Source organism: Vanessa cardui, chromosome 4, assembly GCF_905220365.1.
Source record: "Vanessa cardui chromosome 4, ilVanCard2.1, whole genome shotgun sequence".
NCBI classification, from domain to species: Eukaryota; Metazoa; Arthropoda; class Insecta; order Lepidoptera; family Nymphalidae; genus Vanessa; species Vanessa cardui.
Genome location: NC_061126.1, coordinates 4,078,559 through 4,100,034, shown reverse-complemented (window position 1 = coordinate 4,100,034; position 21,476 = coordinate 4,078,559).

Genomic DNA, 21,476 nt, shown 5'->3' with positions numbered 1-21,476 from the left:
TCCAGCAATGCCCTACTCGGGCTAATCACCTTTGGGAAGGTATCAGGATTCTGAATGAAGAGAATATCTGAAACAATATTCACAATAGTATGATATTCAATTTCTTTTTTGATATCTAAATGTTATAGAAGAAAGATAAAGGTTCAAGCTTACCAGGCCTTTCATTTTCTTCAGATGAAACGAACTGTACTAGTAATAAAGCTGCCAGCACACTGACAAAGAAGGTTAAAATTTTAACAGCCATGATGCTTACTTTGACTTCGCTTTTGAATTGTTATTCCTGTCGTGACAGCGAACGTATTTATACACAATCGCTAAAGATAAAGGGTATAAAACCTCATAATTAATCCTAAACAGTTGTTTTTGTGGATGTGTCATATCGATGACACAGATTTAGTTATTATTCAGTACAATATCGATAAATCTTAAAGATAAACATCATTTCCAAATTACCCACGGTTGAATATCAAAATTAAGCTTTAAATTTAATTTATTCTGAAAACTAATGATTCAATACATGCACTTTTTATATACATTTTGGTAATGTATATGTTTGTACAAACTTATATATATCCCTATATATTTCTTTTTTAATCGTATCTATTGGAGACAATTTCTTTTGCTTACATTATGTAGTCTTTATGTATTTCTGTAAAATAAATAAGAATAAATAATCCTCCATATATTTTGTCCTGTACATATTGTTTTGTTAGTGCTTACCAAGAGAGTTCCTGGACTAGCAATTCTCCCTCGGACTATGTTGACGTGTTTAAGTGTCTCTCATAAAATATGCTACACGAGCTCCCTAGCTAGCTACTACTGCGTTCAATTTTAAAACAAGTTAAAAAACCCTTCAATATGACCGGATGAATAATTATACATTTATTGTACTAATTATACATTTATACATTTATTTAAAGTATGGGCTATTACCGGCTCATTTGTTTTATTTACTACCATTCAAATTTTGTGGGTGTACACCAAGACTTCAGCTGACTCGACTACAATGGAATTCGAACATGTATATAGATAATGTGTATTTATGTAGTCGAACACGTATATAGTCTATAAAAATGATTTGTATATAAAATATCGTTTTATAAACTTACTTCGTATTCTGTTTTTTTTTAAATTCCTATTATTATTAAATTAAAGATAATAAAATTAAATAAATATTCATTTAAATCAAATTGTAGAATTAAGGATAACATAAGTACATATTGAAATAATATAAATAAAATTTTAACAAAAAGAAAAACCGACTTCAAACAAAACACTATTTTAAAACAAATGAATATGCACGAAAAAGTAATAAAAATAATTGCGTATTCAACATATTTTTTAGAGTCTTCCTAAGTTAAATGAAATGAAAAATATTAGACTACTTAAAAGTCGATTAACGATTATATCATGTAGTTATAGTTATTGATATATTTGGAGCCGGTGTCAGCCACGGTGCCCTTGCCCCAACAATCAAAAGAAAGAAGCGATACGAGCCCCTTGATTGATCCAGTACATTATTGTGTAAAAGGTAATTTGTAAAAAACATATTTGTTAAAGTATTCTCGTATTGTTTTTTTGATAGATATACTGTAGGGTTTTATTGGCTGACACCGACTCCAAATATAACAATAATTATAACTACATGATATAATCGTTAATCGACTTTTAAGTAGTCTAATATTTTTCATTTCATTTAACTTAGGAAGACTCTAAAAAATATGTTGAATACGCAATTATTTTTATTACTTTTTCGTGCATATTCATTTGTTTTAAAATAGTGTTTTGTTTGAAGTCGGTTTTTCTTTTTGTTAAAATTTTATTTATTTTTTGATTTTAAGTGAAGCTGATGTTGACTAACTATTTTTTTTTAATATGGATAGATTAAGCGTTCCGTTTATATGAGTCAGAAACTACTTCGAGGACAATTTCAAAGGAAACTTGCGAATAAAGCAAAAATAGACTTTCGAAAATGCGGATTTAATACGTCACGCGGCGTAAACTACAAGGATCCCTCGAAAGAGCTGTAATCGAACTCAGCAAAAAAACTTTGAAAAAGACCAACTATATTTCGTACACCATATGACATCACATCACATACACAAAATTTGATTAAAGATAGTAAGAAATTCTGCCCCATATCGCACCCTAACTGCGAGCCGTATAGGAGTTCCATCACTACATAGTATAAAACAAAGTCGCTTTCTCTGTCCCTATATCTTTAAATCTTCGCAACGGATTTTGATGCGGTTTTTTTTAAAAGATAGTGTGATTCAAGGGGAAGGTTTGTGTATATAATACATGAACAATATAGTAAAGAAACACTGATAATTTTAGAAGTTTGCGATGTGATGTCGTATATAAACAAATTCTGTAGTATATTTAGTATCAGTATTGCACCCGTGCGAAGCCGGGGTGGGTAGCTAGTTAATTATAATATTCGACTATGATTATTACATAAACATAACCACATTACGGAAGGTGACTCAAATATCCAAATAACCTATAAATAAAAGATTCGACCGAGTATCGCTAACGTGCTCCTCAGAATTGTTCCGTTCCCTTCCGTTCCGTTACTTTGTCATGGACCCTGTGCTCAGAACCTTACCAAACTTTCACCAAATAACCCTTGAAGTATATATTTTATAATAAAAAAAGAATTATTAAAATTGGTTAACGTGATTTTCAGTTATTCACCTATTTGTCGCGCATATACATAATGCAAATTTAAGACTTATGTCGTTTTCACATGGATACCATCATCAGAAAAAAAAATAAAAAAAATGGGACCCCACGGGAAGCACTACCTTTCAAACAAAAAAAAAATTATCAAAATCGGTCCACCCAGTGAAAAGTTATGAGGTAACAAACATAAAAGAAAAAAAAAAAAAAAAAAAAAAAAAAATACAGACGAATTGATAACCTCCTCCTTTTGGAAGTCGGTTGAAAAACAATGGTACGACTTACTATGAAACAATAATGTATTATAGATTTATAATTTTTTTTTTATGTACAGTTATTCTGTTTTTAGTACTGTATTGACTTTAATATATATCCAGTTTTATCCGGTTTATATAAAGTATTTAAATAGTAATTTGTGCTCGCAAAATATTATCTCTCTAGCCCTAATTATCACCCAATCAGAACGATTCTAAATTACCGATAAAATCAAAATAACAATGTTAGTGGAAATTAAACCAAAACATATTTGTATTATCTCTACATATTTTCATATAAATACTAGACATTACTTGGAAGATTTACATTACTATTGAAATTCTAAACTAACTGAAGCGATGGGCTTTAAAATATTTCCTATCATTGTTGGTGTTTTGGCCGCTCTGTTGGTAGCCCAATCGGTTTGGGGTGATGAAAAAGAACGACCCGGTAAGTCTTGCATTCTTGCAGATTAAATAGGTAATAATATTTTGTATATTTATGCCAAATCCTTTTTTTAAATGTACTTTTAATACAACAACATATTTATATTACAGATGTTCTATTCATAATGAACCTATGTTTCCGATGATACTTACACCGGTCAGTTCAATGCTGGATGCAATATCATACTATTATAAATATTGTTTCAGATATCCTCTTCATTCAGAATCCTGATATCTTCCCAAAGGTAATTAGTCCGATTAGTGCATTGCTGGATGCACCGCGTAGCAACCTGGTCTGCACGGCCGCCATGTGTCAGCGCGTGTGCTGGGCGCTGAACTACAGATACGGGCGCTGCAACGCCAACAGAGTCTGCGTGTGCTCGAACTTTTAGAAATACTTTAAACATAAAACTAAATTTAGTATCTTAAGTATCATTAAGCAAAATAATTTATGAAATAAAAACTTTTAAGATACATTTTATTTTCATTTCCACGCCTAAATACGAGAGCTATATTAATTATATGAATGATATAACCAGTTATATCATTTAGTAGTTTCCATATTTAGCTTTGTATCTTATGAATTCTATAATTGACAAAGTTTAATCACAATTCCAAAGGTATCGACTTTATTTTTTAAGAAATTATCGATTAATTAAAACGCTCATTCATCATCAATATAGTAAATTTCCCACTGATGGGCCTCCTCTCTCTTTGAGGAGAAGGTTTGGAACATATTCCACCGCGCCGTATCAATTGTGGAATACACGTGTGGCAGAATTTGAATGAAATTAGACACATGCAGGTTTCTGATGTTTTCCTTCACCGCCGAGCACAAGATGAATTATAAACACAAATTAAGCACATGAATATTCAGCGGTGCGAGCCTGGGTTCGAACCCGCAACCATCGGTTAAGATGCACGCATTCTAACCAATGGGCCATCTCGACTCAAACGCTCACGAAAACGCTCGTTGTTTTGCGAAAAGTACCCGTATTAGTAGTCTTGGGTCTGTTTTGACTCTATCTGAAAGTGTTAGAGAATATCTCGCGGTTTTCGTTTTTGTTGTTAATCAAAGAAAAGAGTGATGGGTGTTACTTTATATCAATAAAAAAATACGACAATATTTAGTTATAATAGCTATCTAATGCTGAATTCAAAGTATACATAAGTACGTAGGTAATTTTTTAAGATCCCTTAAAATTATAATTAATAAACTCTCGTGTGCCTTATCACGAAAATTTTTTTTTAACTTTCTAAATTCTGTTTTAAATACCAAATTTATTATATTTATTTACAATGATAATAAGTTACTAACAAACTTTCACTTAAATAATAATAAAAATAAAGTAAACTAAATGAAATTAAACTCTAATAAGAAACATATGTACGATAAATGTATAAAAAACTCGCCATCGTTACTAAGGTTACTATATGTATGTTTATTTGTATTATCCTCACTGGGTAAGCGCCATGCAATTTTCATGTCTTAATATCTATTTATACGATATCTCTTGTCCAGCGTTGAAGAAAATGTCGTCAGGAAACCTGCATGTTATGTTAAATGAAAAACAATCGAAAGTGTCTGTCGATCAATCCGTTGCTCAAAATGAAAATATATTTTATTCATAAATTGTTTACAGGAACTTTGGAATCGTCATTTCACAGAATTATATTAAATGTGAAAAAGCTACCACTTACTCGGAATTACCAGTAGATTTTAGCAAAAAAACCACGTCAATCTAAAAAAATTAAATTTATATAAAATATCGCCCCTGAAAGTAACTCACAACACATAGCATAATTTATGTATGTCAGTAGCTAAAGTATTTGTTATAAAGCTCAAAATAAAGCCTAGGGAAAAGGCTTTACTTCTATCACGTGCCCTGAGCAATAGCTACTTTTATTTCAAGTAAAATAAAATTCTACAAAACGCTCTATTTACACTAAGGATATTCGCCCACTACAGATGTTTGATAACTCAGGGGCTTTTCTCTTATCATTCGTGATATATTAGCAAATAATACATTATATATGGTATTTTATTTATGGATGAAATTAATGTGGTCTTATCTTTAACACAATAAACGATTTATATTATCAAATCAATGTATTTTTTATACTTAAAGCTAAATCATTCGCAAAAGCCGCTGATAATACGTTTTGTTATTTAGTATCTTTGCCACCATTCTACACGACCACTTTTCAACTTATATACATAAATTATGACAGATAGACAAACATGCTGACTAATGGTCAACACAAATAGATACAGAGATTTATACTGTAAGAAATGCTAACCAATAACGAAGAGCCACCAATTTTGAGAGCTAAGATAGGACGTCCCTTATGTTATCCCTGTTGTTGCACTGAGCGGAACAAATCACACAAAGTATAGCTGTTTGGCGATAGAATACTTAATGTGAGTACGTTGAGATACCACAAAGCTTGACCACCAAGTATTTTGTCAGTGAAGGTTTCTGAATAAAAATACAAATAATTATATAGCCAAGAAAAGGAGTATGTTACTTTTTTGAATTTGATTACAAATCTCAAATGAGTTCAAAAAGTAATTTAAACATCGTCTTCGCATTCTAAGCGTTATAATAATATTTAAAAAATCGGAACAACTATATTATATTAAATGTGAATATTAGACGAAACGACAAACTAACTACCAAGTGATACAGCCCTCTCCCAGGGCCTCAACGCTCCCATTTACTTCACCTTCTGAAATCAGTCCTATCTCATTAAATTCTTAACGTCGCGCTAAGTAAAAGTAGAAAATATAATAAATAAATACTATTTGCGCGTTAAAATTAGTTTAGAGAAGTAAAACGTACAGATTATGAAGTTTAAGTTTCCAACATTACAGCATGTAGTGTATTCAAAGATTATTTATCTTGTGATGAATTTAAACAACTAGAATCGTTTAGCGGTTTCATTTGTTATATGTGTTTTCAATAGAACTGCTGAAAAGGAATTAGTGAGGACACCTGAATATGTCTTATTTCAATTAAATCTGCTACATGTGTATCCACAGCGGAACAGCGTGATGTGGGTTCCAAACTTTAACCTCAAAAAACAAAAAAAAAAAACCGGAAAAAGGTTTTTGCCCAGCAATGTGACATTTACAGGCTGATTCTTTTATGTGTCTATCAAATACCTGATAAATACTTAATAGTAAAATGTAGTATTAAAATGTGATACTTACCTCCACTGAAACATTATGGTGGAATAACTTCTAATCATTCTAAGAAAATAGGAAAAATGGCCATTTACCCAGCAGTGGACAATTATGAGCTCTCATAACCTTCATAAATTACAATCAACATCATTGATGCGATTGATAAAATTATTTGGAAAGCGTTTAATAATTCTATTCAATTTACTCACACACATATCAGAGTGATCATCTCTAATTAACTGAAAAACGTTTATATCCGAACATGCGGCATGAGAATCATTGAGTTATATTCGTTCGGATTGAACATTCTCTCGCTTAATTTAACTCCTAAATGAACGATCCTTGATACAAAGCTTGAAATGTTTATACCATTTCAAATTGGCTAACTTTTTTTAACTTGTAGCAATTAAAATATATGTCATTTCTAGTTTTGTTATCAATAGTTCATGTTTACATAGTAAGAAACTCCATACGGTTTCCTTTTGATTATGTCATGAATATGTCATTTGATAAATATGACTGATATGACAATAAAACAACTACGACTTTCATCAACCCACCCATGCAATGGACAGGATCAGATTTAGCGCAGGGGCCTTTGGGCCATAGCTTTGATTCCGACGACTTAACAGATCAAGACATTGTCAAATAATGTTTACTTTATTTACTGTTTTAAAATTTACTGATACAAGTAAATAGATTACAGCTTACTGACTAAAATTGAAACATTATAATTACTTCATAATATTAAAAGAGCCTCCACTACTTTGCGGCCTCAGGGTCTCCACCTTTGAAACCGACTCTGGTTATGGCAGGGCCTATCAACTTATGACTAAGGGCCAAAAGTAAAACGCAAGTGACCAGAGTCATTACTTAGATTTCAAATAAAGAAAACAAAAAGAAATTATAGAACAAACAAAATTGGTTTCAATTATATGCTTTCGTTATTTATAAACCCGAATACTTTATTATTTTGTTGCAGACTTAGAACTAAGTTTTAAAATTATGAAATTTCAGTAACAATCGTCGTTGAAATATCATTTCATCAAAGAACATCGATCACGACAAAGTATCCTTCCAAGTAAACTAAATTTCGTGATAATAGAAGCAACTGATACAGCCACATGACGCATCGCTAAGCTAATTTAAAAATCGGGTTACGATAAATGCAAAAGATAAGCCTGTTTTCTCTTCCACTGCCGAAATAACAACACTGACAGCGATTGATTGTGATTTATAACCCGCATCGCGTTCCCGACCTAATTAACTTTTACCTGCAGTTGAAACCGTACTTATTTATCGTTTATGGAAATTACAAGGCGTACACAACATAGCAAAGGTCTCCCGCGTTTGATGTTTGTAAGTAATTAAAATCTTCAGCTTTATTATAATTATGCTTTGTCTTACGGGCAATTATGAAGATAAATAAATGAACAATTTTGTGATAGATAATCTCTTCCAATTCATTATACAAAGCTTCGAATAAATATTTTTGTTATGGAAACAAAAGGATTACTTTGTTCAAGATGACTCATGTAAGTAAATATCTTTGTGAAATACAGATTAAAGTTGTATATTGATCGGATTTCGATAACAGCTACTTTCAAATATGAATCAAATATGTAAAAACACATGCATACACACATTTCATCTCTATTGGTTCGCTCTCATACGTCGGAAAACTAACTGAAATAAAATATATACTCAAGTTTAAATGGTAGATTATAAAGTCATAACATGATTTTATAATCTACCATTTAAACTTGAGTTTATAAGTCATAACATGATTTTAGGTCCGATGTGACGTGTGGCTATATTTGTTACTTTTATCATTGCGATTGTTTAACAGCATCTTTTTTTAACTACCCTCATAACCCAATCGAACCTTTCAAAATATTACAAGTCTTAGTATAAGACAAATAAAAAGGTCATAAAAGATTTACAGTGAGAAAAATTGCCGCACCGAAAAATTATGATATTTCCGTACATACGGGAGTTTTACTACGTCTCTTTTACAATTTGATAATGCCTAATACCTAGAAAAAGGACATATTATAGTTTATATAAAAAAAATGATGATGTTGCAGGAGCGTAGCGCACATTGGTCGGAGATGCCGCTGCAGATCGGCTCCGTCGAAAACCACTGGGGACCTCCTCCAAGGAGCGCTACGAGCACCTTTTACCCTCGTCTCAATAGGGATTTTCTCAGTTCTCCGGGAATCACCCCTAGAAGTTGGAGGTCCGCATAGGCGGGCCAACCGTCTGAGTGTCACGATCTCATGCGATAACGACCGTGTGACGCTTGCCGAAGAAACGAAATGGTACCGCTGGTTTTTTTACTGGATATTCCGGTGTACTGGGTCACACTTGGTGTCTTGGTCGCCGGCCGAGTCCCACATACACGTTGGGAAAACGCGTAACGCATTTCTCAAGCGAAGCGAAGGGCTAGTATGTGTACATAATGTCGCGGATTCCGATGGATTTATTTATTGTCATCCGACAAGTTGAAATTATTACTTCAGTCAGTATGCACGTCTGGCGCTGTAACTGTCCCAAGACTAAGATCTAGCGCGCACTGGTAATTTTTGTTACAGTGGTACTGCTTCGTCACTCTTGTCGAGTCCATGAATATGTATGGAGTTGCGCGCACGTTACGACGTGACAATTGGGTGACATTTGTGTCCGCCGACCGGCGAACAAGCCCGTGACGACTGTCAGCGTCTTCACGTTCTTTCATAGCAATGCGCGCACTCGTGATAAATTTGTCACTCTCGTCGTCAGTCTTTCGCTAACTGCACTTTGACTGCCGACTTTGGCGCGCGAAATGGCGTCACCATCTATTCAAAACGTAAAAATTCGTGAAGACAATACTGATAATGATGTTCTAATAGAAGAAGTGGAAAAGAGACCAGCTCTTTATGATAAAAAAATTGAAAGAGTATTCAGATATTCACGTGAAAATTAAAGCGTGGGAAGAAATTAGTACCCAGTATTCTCTTCGCTTTTTTTTTGCCGAGTCTCACGAGTTCACAGAGAACTACCGTCTCTTCGAAATCCATAGTGGCAAATGACACTTCGATTTCGAAAATGTTTTGTCACTGTCTCTATTGTCACTTTAAAGTCACCGTGACAAAAGTCACCAGTGCGCGCTAGCAGTAAGAGACAAAGAGCCTCATTCAACAAAGGAACATACACTGACAGATTTTTAAACCATTGACATCTCTCAACTGACAACCTATAAAACTTAATCACGTTGTCTTTCTAATAAATGAGTTCGTATGCGTGTAATTTTGGTACTTTGTGTACTTTTATTATTTTTTGTAGTATTTTATATTTTCCCATTATAAGGTTGTCTTTAAACGATCTAGTTAAAACAATAAGGTCTCCTTTGTACAAAGTAATTCTAAGTTTAATTGTGTTATTTCCTCATCTGTCTTTTTTAAACTTTTAGTTCAGCCGACTCGACGGAAAATGCAAGTGTTTTCACAAAGATAGTAAAAGATTCCATAGAGCTTACCTATTGTAGGTGTATTTACATTAGAGGTAGAAAAATATTAACTATCTAAAAATTCTCAGATGTTCTGCAATAACGCCTCATTTTGTTAAATTGGACAACAAAGTAAACGCAATACGAGTATAAACAAGAACGAATCCAATGCAATATATTTTGCGCAAACTTTAGTCTTCGCAAAAATTGTTACCGTTACTTTTGTACAGTTAGAGATATATGTATTTCGCGCAACAATAAAACATATAAATATTGTTATGAAAGGCTTTGATATAAATATTTATGTGCAGAATCAACTAATTCCTTTTGTACATGATATTATTAACGATAGTCAACTTTTTCTGACAAGATTTGAACTATGCACCCTAACAATTACTCTCTCGGAAGAGAAACAACACAAAAACTTTGAAAGTATTATTAATTTTTAATCGAAATTTTAAGTTTATTGGGTTATATCACATTGTATTAATTATATGTCTCTTGTATTTCAGAAGTCTATAGTAGGGTATCAAAGTGTATTCTTGGTAACCGCCCGCCTTACAAGTACGTATAGTATGTATCAAAGGACGCTCCTGGAGGTCTTACAAGCCTACCTCAGACGCTGATGATAAATCACTCAAGTGTATCTATTATGCAGACATCAGTAAATAAATAAATGCTTCAATTAACAGATTTATCATTATTATTACAATAAAAAGCTAAAACACAACACAACAATTGGAAAAGTAGAGTTTTATGCTGATCTTCTATTCGTTATACTGTTGTTTCTTAATCAAAATTCCAAACTAATTAGTAAATGTGCAATGAAAAAAAAACGATACAATAATTAATCGTGTCCTCCTTAAATTGTTACTGTTGTAAAAAAAAAGTGCTGCTCAAGCTACTTTATAATGGAAAACATTATTAGCGAGGAAAATTGAAATAGAAATGTATTTTAATTAATATTGGGCTTTATTTGAATTAATATATATTAAAATCCGATTCTCAATGCAAATTGAAACAGCGACATCGATAAAAACACTTAATTTAGCGGGAATGTATAAAAAGTAAATTCTATCAGATCCAGGCAGCGTGCAGTATGCTCCGACTCTGAAATAACTTTGCGAATGCTCTATTTATCTACCTCTCGAACCGCGACCCGCTATAACTGAGCTCCAATATAGACTAAGGGATGTGAAGAACTGACGTACTTCATTTGTTTTTACAGACATTAAGGAAATTATAATAAATATGGTTCAATGAAACCTCCTTTTTAAGTGCTATTAAAATAATCACGTCTTATAGAACTAGTTTTTTTATTATATTCGTAGACGGAAAAGTAAATGGACCACTTGATGCTAAGTACACCGCTGTCTATTTCTTACATCGCCACCTACATAGGAAACTAAGATTTTAATTACCTTGTGCATGTTATATTTGCTTACTCAACCTCCATGCCTGAACTCAATAATCCTATATTTTGGTTTTGTATTCAGGTTTACACAAAAAAAAATATTATATATAAAATCAATTGGTAAGGAGCTATTAATTACTCTTGTGTTCTGATAAAATATAATTTTAGCTTTACAAAAAAGTATTAATTAATATAATTTACTAATTGAATAAAATAGTATACAATGCGTCCTCTATATAATTTATTTTCCCAATGACTCAAGAGTAGGTATATCATATCAATTCAATTTATTTTATTCTTTGTTGCCAGCGATTTCTTTTACAAGAAAGCGCTTTAATGCTGCAAATATGAAATTGGCTCATCCTTGCAACAGACATGCTTTGCTTATTTTATGTTTCTAGAAAAGTGCTGCATATTTTCCAGCTTAGAATTTAAGCTTAAGCTACTAATGTTGAGATGTTCCAGATATATTTTATGATTATTCGTCATTGTCAATTTATCCTCTCTATTCTACGTTTTATTCCACGTTCATTTTTTTCAAACTACGTTAAACATTTTGTTTTTATTCTAGATAAACTTATCAGATTCGACGGATTTGAATACTTTGCTATTTATGCTTTGTTTCGGTATATTACTTATAGAAGCTTTGATTTTGGAAATCTATTTTAGTATTTGTTCTGAATTATTAAATTTTATGTTAGTAATATTGGTGGATCTTCAAAAGTGAAATTTAAGTAGTACGAGGTTAAAAGGTTTACGTAATGTCAAAAATAACGCTTACATAATTTTTATTTCATTGTTTTAATTTTTGAACAAATTAGAGCGTGGTAGTATTTGTACCTTATTTGAGACCATATATTCGAAAAAAAAAAACAGAGTATCAAAATTGACATCCCGGGCCCGTACCTTATACTTTTCCCCTGAAAACTAATAGTAAAGACCTTCTTACGAATCAAAACTAAATTATTACATAGTACGTATGCATATCGTAGTTTTGTTCAAAATTATAACTTAAGTTCTGTTCGAGTCTAAACATTGAATCAACTGGCTCATCCTTAACTACGTGTAAGTCTCTAATGGAACATCTCATCTACAGATGGGTAGTTATGCAAGAACTAGTTGCACTTTAAACACAGCGAGGGAAGGTTTTGCGTTTCCTTGCTCCATTAATTACGAAGGTGAAGTGAAATTAAAGCAGCTCGTGAGTCCCCCGGTTTTGTTCTAGAACTTGTTTATTGTTCTAAATTGAATCGTCATCTGATAGTTCTTTTTGATAAAATATTATTTTCATCTTTGAGCTGAAATTTTATTTTGTCTATATTTGAAAGTGCCGTTCCAAGACTATTGCTTATTTTTTTTAAAATGGAATAAATATGCAAGAGCAATAAAATAAATTCAAGTGCCTATGCCTATTTTCAAGATTTATCAATTTATCAAGAACGAAAGTAATTTTCTGTTACGCTTTCATTGCTAAGCCACTGAACCGAATATGATAAAATTTGATATAAAGTAATATTGAACTTGAGGCCTTTATCTAATGTTGACTACTTTTTACAACTAAAACCTTTGAAACTGTCACTTCCTATTAAAAGGGAAAACATTTTTTTATGGTATATATTGGCGGACGAGAATATGGGCCACCTGATGGAAAGTGGTCACCATCACCCATAGACAATGACGCTGTAAGAAATATTAACTATTCCTTACATCGTCAAAGTGCCACCGACCTTGGGAACTAAGATGATATGTCCCTTGTGCCTGTAGTTACACTCGCTCACTCGCCCTTCAAACCGGAACACAACAATACTGCGTACTGTTGTTTGGCGGTAGAATATCTGATGAGTGGGTGGTACCCAGGCGGAAACTAGTTAATTATGAATCCAAAAGAAAATCTGTTTATGCGATAAGTTGAAATTGTAGTAGCTGTATTAGTACGCTTTAAATATAAAAGAATGATGACAAAATTCAACTATTTGGATAAAAAGTAATATACTCGTACTGCGTACATAGTATGCTAATCCTAATTAGTAGGACATTGTTCCACATCAGCACAGTTTATTCCACGTAACATTAAGATTCAAGTTCCGGCAAATCATGTTCAAAAATTTAAATGAAATTTAGTGTTTAACAAATTGTTTCTGGTTGTAGTTAAAAAAAAAACATAGAGAAAAAATTTCGCCAGACTAAGACATGTATATTCATTAACCTGCACTGGAACAGCGAGGTTGATAAATCTCAGAATTAACCATTTCCCATTTCAAAACGCGGAGGGCTTTGTCCAAACGCAACTTTTATGAGTTGTTACTGAGGTAATTTATTTCTGAAAGTACGTATTAAATAGGCTTTATATTACTAGTTTAACCTTTAAGTACCGACGTCTATTTTATGTAACGTTAGTATCAATGTGAGGCCATTATCACCAAATACACCCTCAACAACAACACTGGTTTTTCTGATATAAATGTAGCCGCTAGCCATGCAGCTACTGAAAAGCTAGATTCGGTATTGTACAGGGAAAAGGGTAAACTAGCAAATAGAGTCCCCATCGAGGCTTCTTAGACCGCAAACTACACGTATACTTTAATCATAGCGCATACAACACTATACGTAAACTTTAATCGTAGCGTAGCTTGAATAATGTTTCATATTTAAATTTTATTAACCATGATAATTCAAGTCTAGCCTTTATTTCGAAAACTCTCATAATTTTCACAATCCAACAGATACGAGGCAGAAAGGATGATTAATTGTTTAAAATTTCCCAAAGTTCATATTAAAGCGTTGAATATTTATAATTTTTTTGTCATTTCGAAAGGCCAATGCTTATTGAAATAATATTGAAACCATTCACAAAAGGTTTCCTGCGGTTTTCATTAGTAACTTTCTCGAAATGTTTACGTTTGTTAAGCTTCTTTGAACGGCTTGAGGCGTTTAACTTTTACAATTTTACGCGTTTTGCGGTGCGATCAGTTATTTCATTCGGTTCGTTTGATGTGAAGTTGATTATGATGTGGCTTTATGTTTTGTTTTAGAACAAATTTCGTGTAAACTACCGATCATGTACCTACACCATCTGTTGTTTTGTTTTAAACTTCCTATTTTGAAGTGATTGTAATAATAAAAGGCACGACTTTACAGTATCAGGTAATTTAGGTTAGGTTAGTTAATTGTTTATCATTTCTTAGAAGATTATTGGTAAATATTTCTCTCTCATTGTATATCATATATTGAATTTATATATGGTTCATCATCAGTATCATGGTTAGAGAGAAAATAGTCGAGCTTTTTTAGCGAAAACTAAACTATTCGTTCGTGATAATATAACGTTGGAAAGGTTGAGGGGACTTTCAGAAAGGTACCCGGAGCTTTAGGGTTGAATTGCGTAACATTGGATTTTCATCCACTAAAACAACTGTGATGGCCATTTTCGGCATGGATCAGAGAGGTAGCGGGATGATGTCGATAAAACGCATCGGCGGGCCCTCCCATGTTGTGTTCCGCTCGTGGGTTAGTGAACCTTAATGGGATTTGCCCTCTAAACAGTAGAACCCTACTTTGAGTTGTAACTAATACCAAAAATTGATTGACAAGTTCTCGATATTTTAATTTGCTTAAACCAAACAACAAACAAAAAAATAAGAAATTTCTGGTACAAATAGACCTACAGTATTTATAAATAGTAAGAAAAAAAATAGCTTCCTGCCCTTGTCGGTATCTTAGCTTACTTTTTCTAAGCTACTGAACAAAATGATGAATCGGCTTTAACTAATACAAAGAATAATATACCGAATAAACGAGAGATTAGAGAAGGATTTGTATGTGTATTTTGTAAATATTGCTGAACTATGTCGCTGTTTTATCCAAAAACTGTTTTCTCATGCTTACGCGGCTAATGCTGGCTAAGCCTTAGAGACACATAAACAAAATGTAGTAGAAAATTGTAGGTATTTTATTAGGGATTCTAGAAAAATTCAGAATATTCTATTCTCTGTTTATCTTGTTAGGTACACTTATAGTTGCTATTTTAATCTATTAAAGATTAATAAAAAAACTATAAATTATTTGCAGTAATTTTTTCCAATTCCTTTTTCTATGCTTTTGGTTAGCGGACGTGCATATGGGCCACCAGATGGTAAGTGGTCACCACCTACCACAGAAAATGACGCTGTAAGAAACATTAACCATTTCTTTCATCGACAATGCCCCATCGACCTTCGGAATGATGAAGATGTTATGGCCCTCGTGCCTGTAGTTACACTGGCTCACTCACCTTGAAGAAACACTTTAATACTGAGTACTGCTGTTTGACAATAGAATACCTATATGATAAGTGGTACCTATCCAGACGGGCTTGTGCAAAACCATAAAAACAAATGATATAAATTTCAAAATATATGAAATTGGAAATATGTTAACATTTTCTATTAAATATTCTCTTGCTAAGCGCATATTTTAATTTTTTTAATAGATTAGTTTAAAGCTGGGGCCACGTAGTTGATACTATTTTTAAGATATTAGAATGTTATTTTTTAACTACCTTGAATATTTTAAGCATTTGTACACGTAATAGTGTATTCAAATTATATTTCATTACAACACAAAATGGTAGAACGCGTTGTTTGAACGGATATTATACTTCCGAATACCTTTGTTTCTGTAAAATGAAATGTTTCCATTATATTATAACGTACCCTAATTGTTATATAGGAATATATTCGTACCAGGAATTATTAATTATTAGTAGGAGATTGAATGGTACAATTCATTTTATATTTATAATGGCTGCGTGAAAAATTAAATATTATTATAATTATTTCACTTTCATCAACATACTTCACCTGATTGCTGAATGTAAGCCTTCTTTTCTTTGTTTTTTGTTTCAATTCAAGCTCTTTGGCAAAATTGTTTACCCATCTTGTTAAGCATGAGCGACTGGTACTCACTTTCTGTACCCCGTTTTCGAACGCCATTCAGTCCTCGCCTTGCTCCTGTCGACTTTTCTTCGAGCCAGTTATCCAATCATTTCTGGTCACAGATAGCGTAATTTTTTAAATAACGCACTTTGGCGATACTTGCTAGTTAGTAGCAGTTGAAACAAACCACTTTTAATTTTAATAAATAATTAAAAATAATTAAAGTTCGTACAGTTTTTGGATTTTGACAGAAGTTTATTCCGTATCCACCATCTACTTTGGATAACAAGTTTACATAGAATTTTCGAATTTCCATATTAACGATAACTTTTGAAACAGTCATATTAATTTCATCAAAATAGATTTGATAGTGATTTCAATCAGAATTTCCATAGAATTTTCAAGGAAATACCGTACTTGAACCCTTTATCCAGTGTCGTAGTTATGTCGACGGGTTCAACTATTAGGAATGGTCAGATTCAACCGGAGGATTTATCTCCCGGGACTGTGTTTCTCATTTGTTTCCGACCTAATCCTGCGGTTTGGAATGATGCGGCACCCAGTTTGGCTTTGTGTGTTCTCGATGATAACGCCTTGATTTAACTAATGTATCAAATATATCTAGTTGGATAATTTACTCAGTAACTTTTTTTGTTTGCGTCTTTATTGCTTACATTTTAACCCTCGATCTAATTATAATATATATGTGACAGTGAGAACAATTGCGTAATTTTAATAAATGTTTCTCATAAACACAATGAACAGAAAAAATGTTTCTTGCACAACATCCTACTTCATACACTGGTACGGGATATATTAAGTGTTTGCGCAAACAGGGTAACTTTCCTCGTTCTTATAATCCTATGGGATAGCACTGTTGCTTTCCTAATTAACGGATGCTGCGAAGAATTTCTTAAAAGCTGCCTATTAACTTATACTCTTTCGCTCATATAATTATCTCTTTGTCTGCGTATCACAAATTAAGCAATTTTTTTCACTATGAGTAGCACTAATTAAATAATATCCTTGCTAATATTATTCCTTATAAGTTACTTGACTCGTATCCAAAATAATACCTAATGTTAAGGTTTTAAGTTAACATAAAAACCAATATGAAATGTTGACTTCCTAGCAGGATATATTAATTTAAATAATCGTACTAACTAACATGACTTTGTATTTTTTAAATGTTGAAAAAGAGTACCTACTGAGTTTCTTGCCGGTTCTTCTCGGTAGAATCTACTTTTCGAACCGGTGGTAGCTTCACTTAATTGTAAAATGACGATTCATAAGTGCTTGTAAAAGTCTACTTGAATAAAGTTTAAATATTGATTTGATTTTATTTAAATAATTTCTAATATTTATATACGTTTTGAAATATTCATATAATATAAATTCGCTTGTTGGTATTATTCAAATTTTTTCAGCGCTTAGTGAGCAGTACTCAAATTTATTCCATCTACAAGCGTCTTGCTTTTGACACAGGGCTCAGGCTTATGACATAGGTCAGGACATATTTGATTTCAACCCGCTCCTTGATATTAAAATTCAAGAAAGTAGAGGTGAAAACTTTGCGTTTGAGCTTAAGAAATGTAAATAATACTAGTAATATCAAAGGAATACTAAATCAGTGGGAAAACTTTTTTTTATTATTATTAAAATGATGAGTGATGTAGCTCGACTTTCGGACTTTCAATGTTTGTGTTAAAAAAAGTATTTTGTTTTTCAGTTGAAGTCAAGTATACTCTTAATATAAAATAAAAAAATTAAAATAAAAAAGAATATCTGGTAACGTATAAAAAAATAACAAACTCTTGCATTTTTTAAGATCTTGATATCATAATATGTATTATATAGAAATATTATAATATATTTTTTTATTTATGGAATAGGTTTGCGGACGAGCATATGGGCCACCTGATGGTAAGTGGTCACCATTGCTATAGACAATAACGCTGTAAGAAATATGACTTTTCCTTACATTTTCAATGCGCCACCAACCATGGGAACTAAGATGCTATGATCCCTTGTCCCTGCTCACTCGCCCTTCAAACCGGAACACAACAATGCTCCGTACTGCTGTTTAGCGGTTAAATATCTGATGAGTGGGTGGTACCTACCCAGGCGGACTGGCACAAAGCCCTACCACCAAGTAATATAATAATAATTAAAATATTGATTACATTAAAAGAGACATAGATAGTATAATATAAATAAGTACAGGCTTTCAATTGAAAGCCTGTATTCTCATCTGGTATTATCTATTATTGTTGTATGCTCAAAGAAAGCAGTTAATTAAAAGTAAGTAATTCTTGGAAAGATGTCGGTTTTAATCTATACGGAGTCTCTTATAGAAATACAGACCATTCAAGTTTTTTCACAAAACGTAACAACAAGATTGAAGATGATTATTAAGAAAAAAATCCTTGTAGTAGCAAATTATATCGTCTGCAATGCATTTATTTTAGAGATGAAGAAAATAAAGAACATTATGTAAATTGCAGGATAAAGGCGGTGAAGGAAAATATGGTGTGAAAATTTGACTTATTTCAACGAAATTCTGCCACATGTGTATCCACCAACCTGCATTAGAGCAGCTTGGTAGAATAAGCTTTAAGTCTTGTCCTTAAAGGGAGAAGGGGCCTACCCCAGCTGTGGAATATTTATAGGTTGTTACCTTGTGTTAAATTATACTTTGTTAAAGTGACATTTCGGGAACGCTCCGCCATTTTCAACCGACTTCCAAAAGGAGGAGGTTATCAATTCGTCTGTATTTTTTTTTTTTTTTTTATGTTTGTTACCTCATAACTTTTCACTGGGTGGACCGATTTTGATAATTTTTTTTTTGTTTGAAAGGTAGTGCTTCCCGTGGGGTCCCATTTTTTTATTTTTTTTTCCTATGATGGTATCCATGTGAAAACGACATAAGTCTTAAATTTGCATTACGTATGTGCGCGACAAATAGGTGAATAACTGAAAATCACGTTTACAAATTTTGATAATTCTTTTTTTATTATAAAATATATACTTCAAGGGTAATTTGGTGAAAGTTTGGTAAGGTTCTGAGCACAGGATCCATGACAAAGTAACGGAACGGAAGGGAACGGAACAATTCTGAGGAGCACGTTAGCGATACTCGGTCGAATCTTTTATTTATAGGTTATTTGGATATTTGAGTCACCTTCCGTAATGTGGTTATGTTTATGTAATTATCATAGTCGAATATTATAATCAACTAGCTACCCACCCCGGCTTCGCACGGGTGCAATACTGATACTAAATATTATATACTACAGAATTTGTTTATATACGACATCACATCGCAAACTTCTAAAATTATCAGTGTTTCTTTACTATATTGTTCATGTATTATATACACAAACCTTCTCCTTGAATCACACTATCTTTTAAAAAAAACCGCATCAAAATCTGTTGCGTAGATTTAAAGATATAGGGACAGAGAAAGCGACTTTGTTTTATACTATGTAGTGATGGAACTCCTATACGGCTCGCATTTAGGGTGCGATATGGAGCAGAATTTCTTACTATCTTTAATCAAATTTTGTGTATGTGATGTGATGTCATATGATGTACGAAATGTAGTTGGTCTTTTTCAAAGTTTTTTTGCTGAGTTCGATTACAGCTCTTTCGAGGGATCCTTGTAGCTTACGCCGCGTGACGTATTAAATCCGCATTTTCGAAAGTCTATTTTTGCTTTATTCGCAAGTTTCCTTTAAAAATTGTCCTCGAAGTAGTTTCTGACTCATATAAACGGAACGCTTAATCTATCCATATTAAAAAAAATTAGTTAGTCAACATCAGCTTCACTTAAAATCAAAAAATAAATAAAATTTTAACAAAAAGAAAAACCGACTTCAAACAAAACACTATTTTAAAACAAATGAATATGCACGAAAAAGTAAGAAAAATAATTGCGTATTCAACATATTTTTTAGAGTCTTCCTAAGTTAAATGAAATGAAAAATATTAGACTACTTAAAAGTCGATTAACGATTATATCATGTAGTTATAATTATTGTTATATTTGGAGTCGGTGTCAGCGAATAAAACCCTACAGTATATCTATCAAAAAACATTACGAGAATACTTTATCAAATATGTTTTTTACAAATTACCTTTTACACTATAATATACTGGATCAATCAAGGGGCTCGTATCGCTTCTTTCTTTTGATTGTTAGGGCAAGGGCACCGTGGCTGACACCGGCTCCAAATATACCAATAACTATAACTACATGATATAATTGTTAATCGACTTTTAAGTAGTCTAATATTTTTCATTTCATTTAACTTAGGAAGACTCTAAAAAATATGTTGAATACGCAATTATTTTTCTTACTTTTTCGTGCATATTCATTTGTTTTAAAATAGTGTTTTGTTTGAAGTCGGTTTTTCTTTTTGTTAAAATTTTATGTACTGTAAAGTTAATTTTTATTTAAAACGTACTTTCTGACATTTTCGAATCGTATGTAATTAATAAGGGAATTTGCTAAAAATCAACCGAACTGAAATTATAGATAATTTCGCTTTATCTTTTATTAATATTAACGTGTTTATTGAAAATCATTATCGAGCAAATAACTAAAATAGTAAATATATGATATTATTTTATAATTTTGTCGCACTTATTTTATACTACACCAGTTACTTAAATACTCAATAATCAATCAACTTTGTTATAGATGAATTATGAGGCAAAAAGAAGATGGAGCGCTCGGAAATACATATATAGCGAATCAAGAGAAGCTAATATGAAGTCAAAACGGAATGCGTTTTGCAGTTTAGGCGTTCCTGTTTCCAGTTTTGTTAAAATGTCAAAATTTATGTAATTTTAATTATTCATTATCGACATATAAAATCGGTTCACAATTGTATTAGCTTATGATTTTGTATTCGCCCTCTGTTTCAATAGCCTTTTAATTTATATTCTGGACATGTTAATTATTGATCGTAATTGTGACCAGACCAACTTAGATCGCGTATAATTGTTTGTACCCAATTTGAATATTACTTTTCCACAATACCTTAAATAATATACTAAGTCCTCAGCGGAATAGATAAATCCAGTCCTA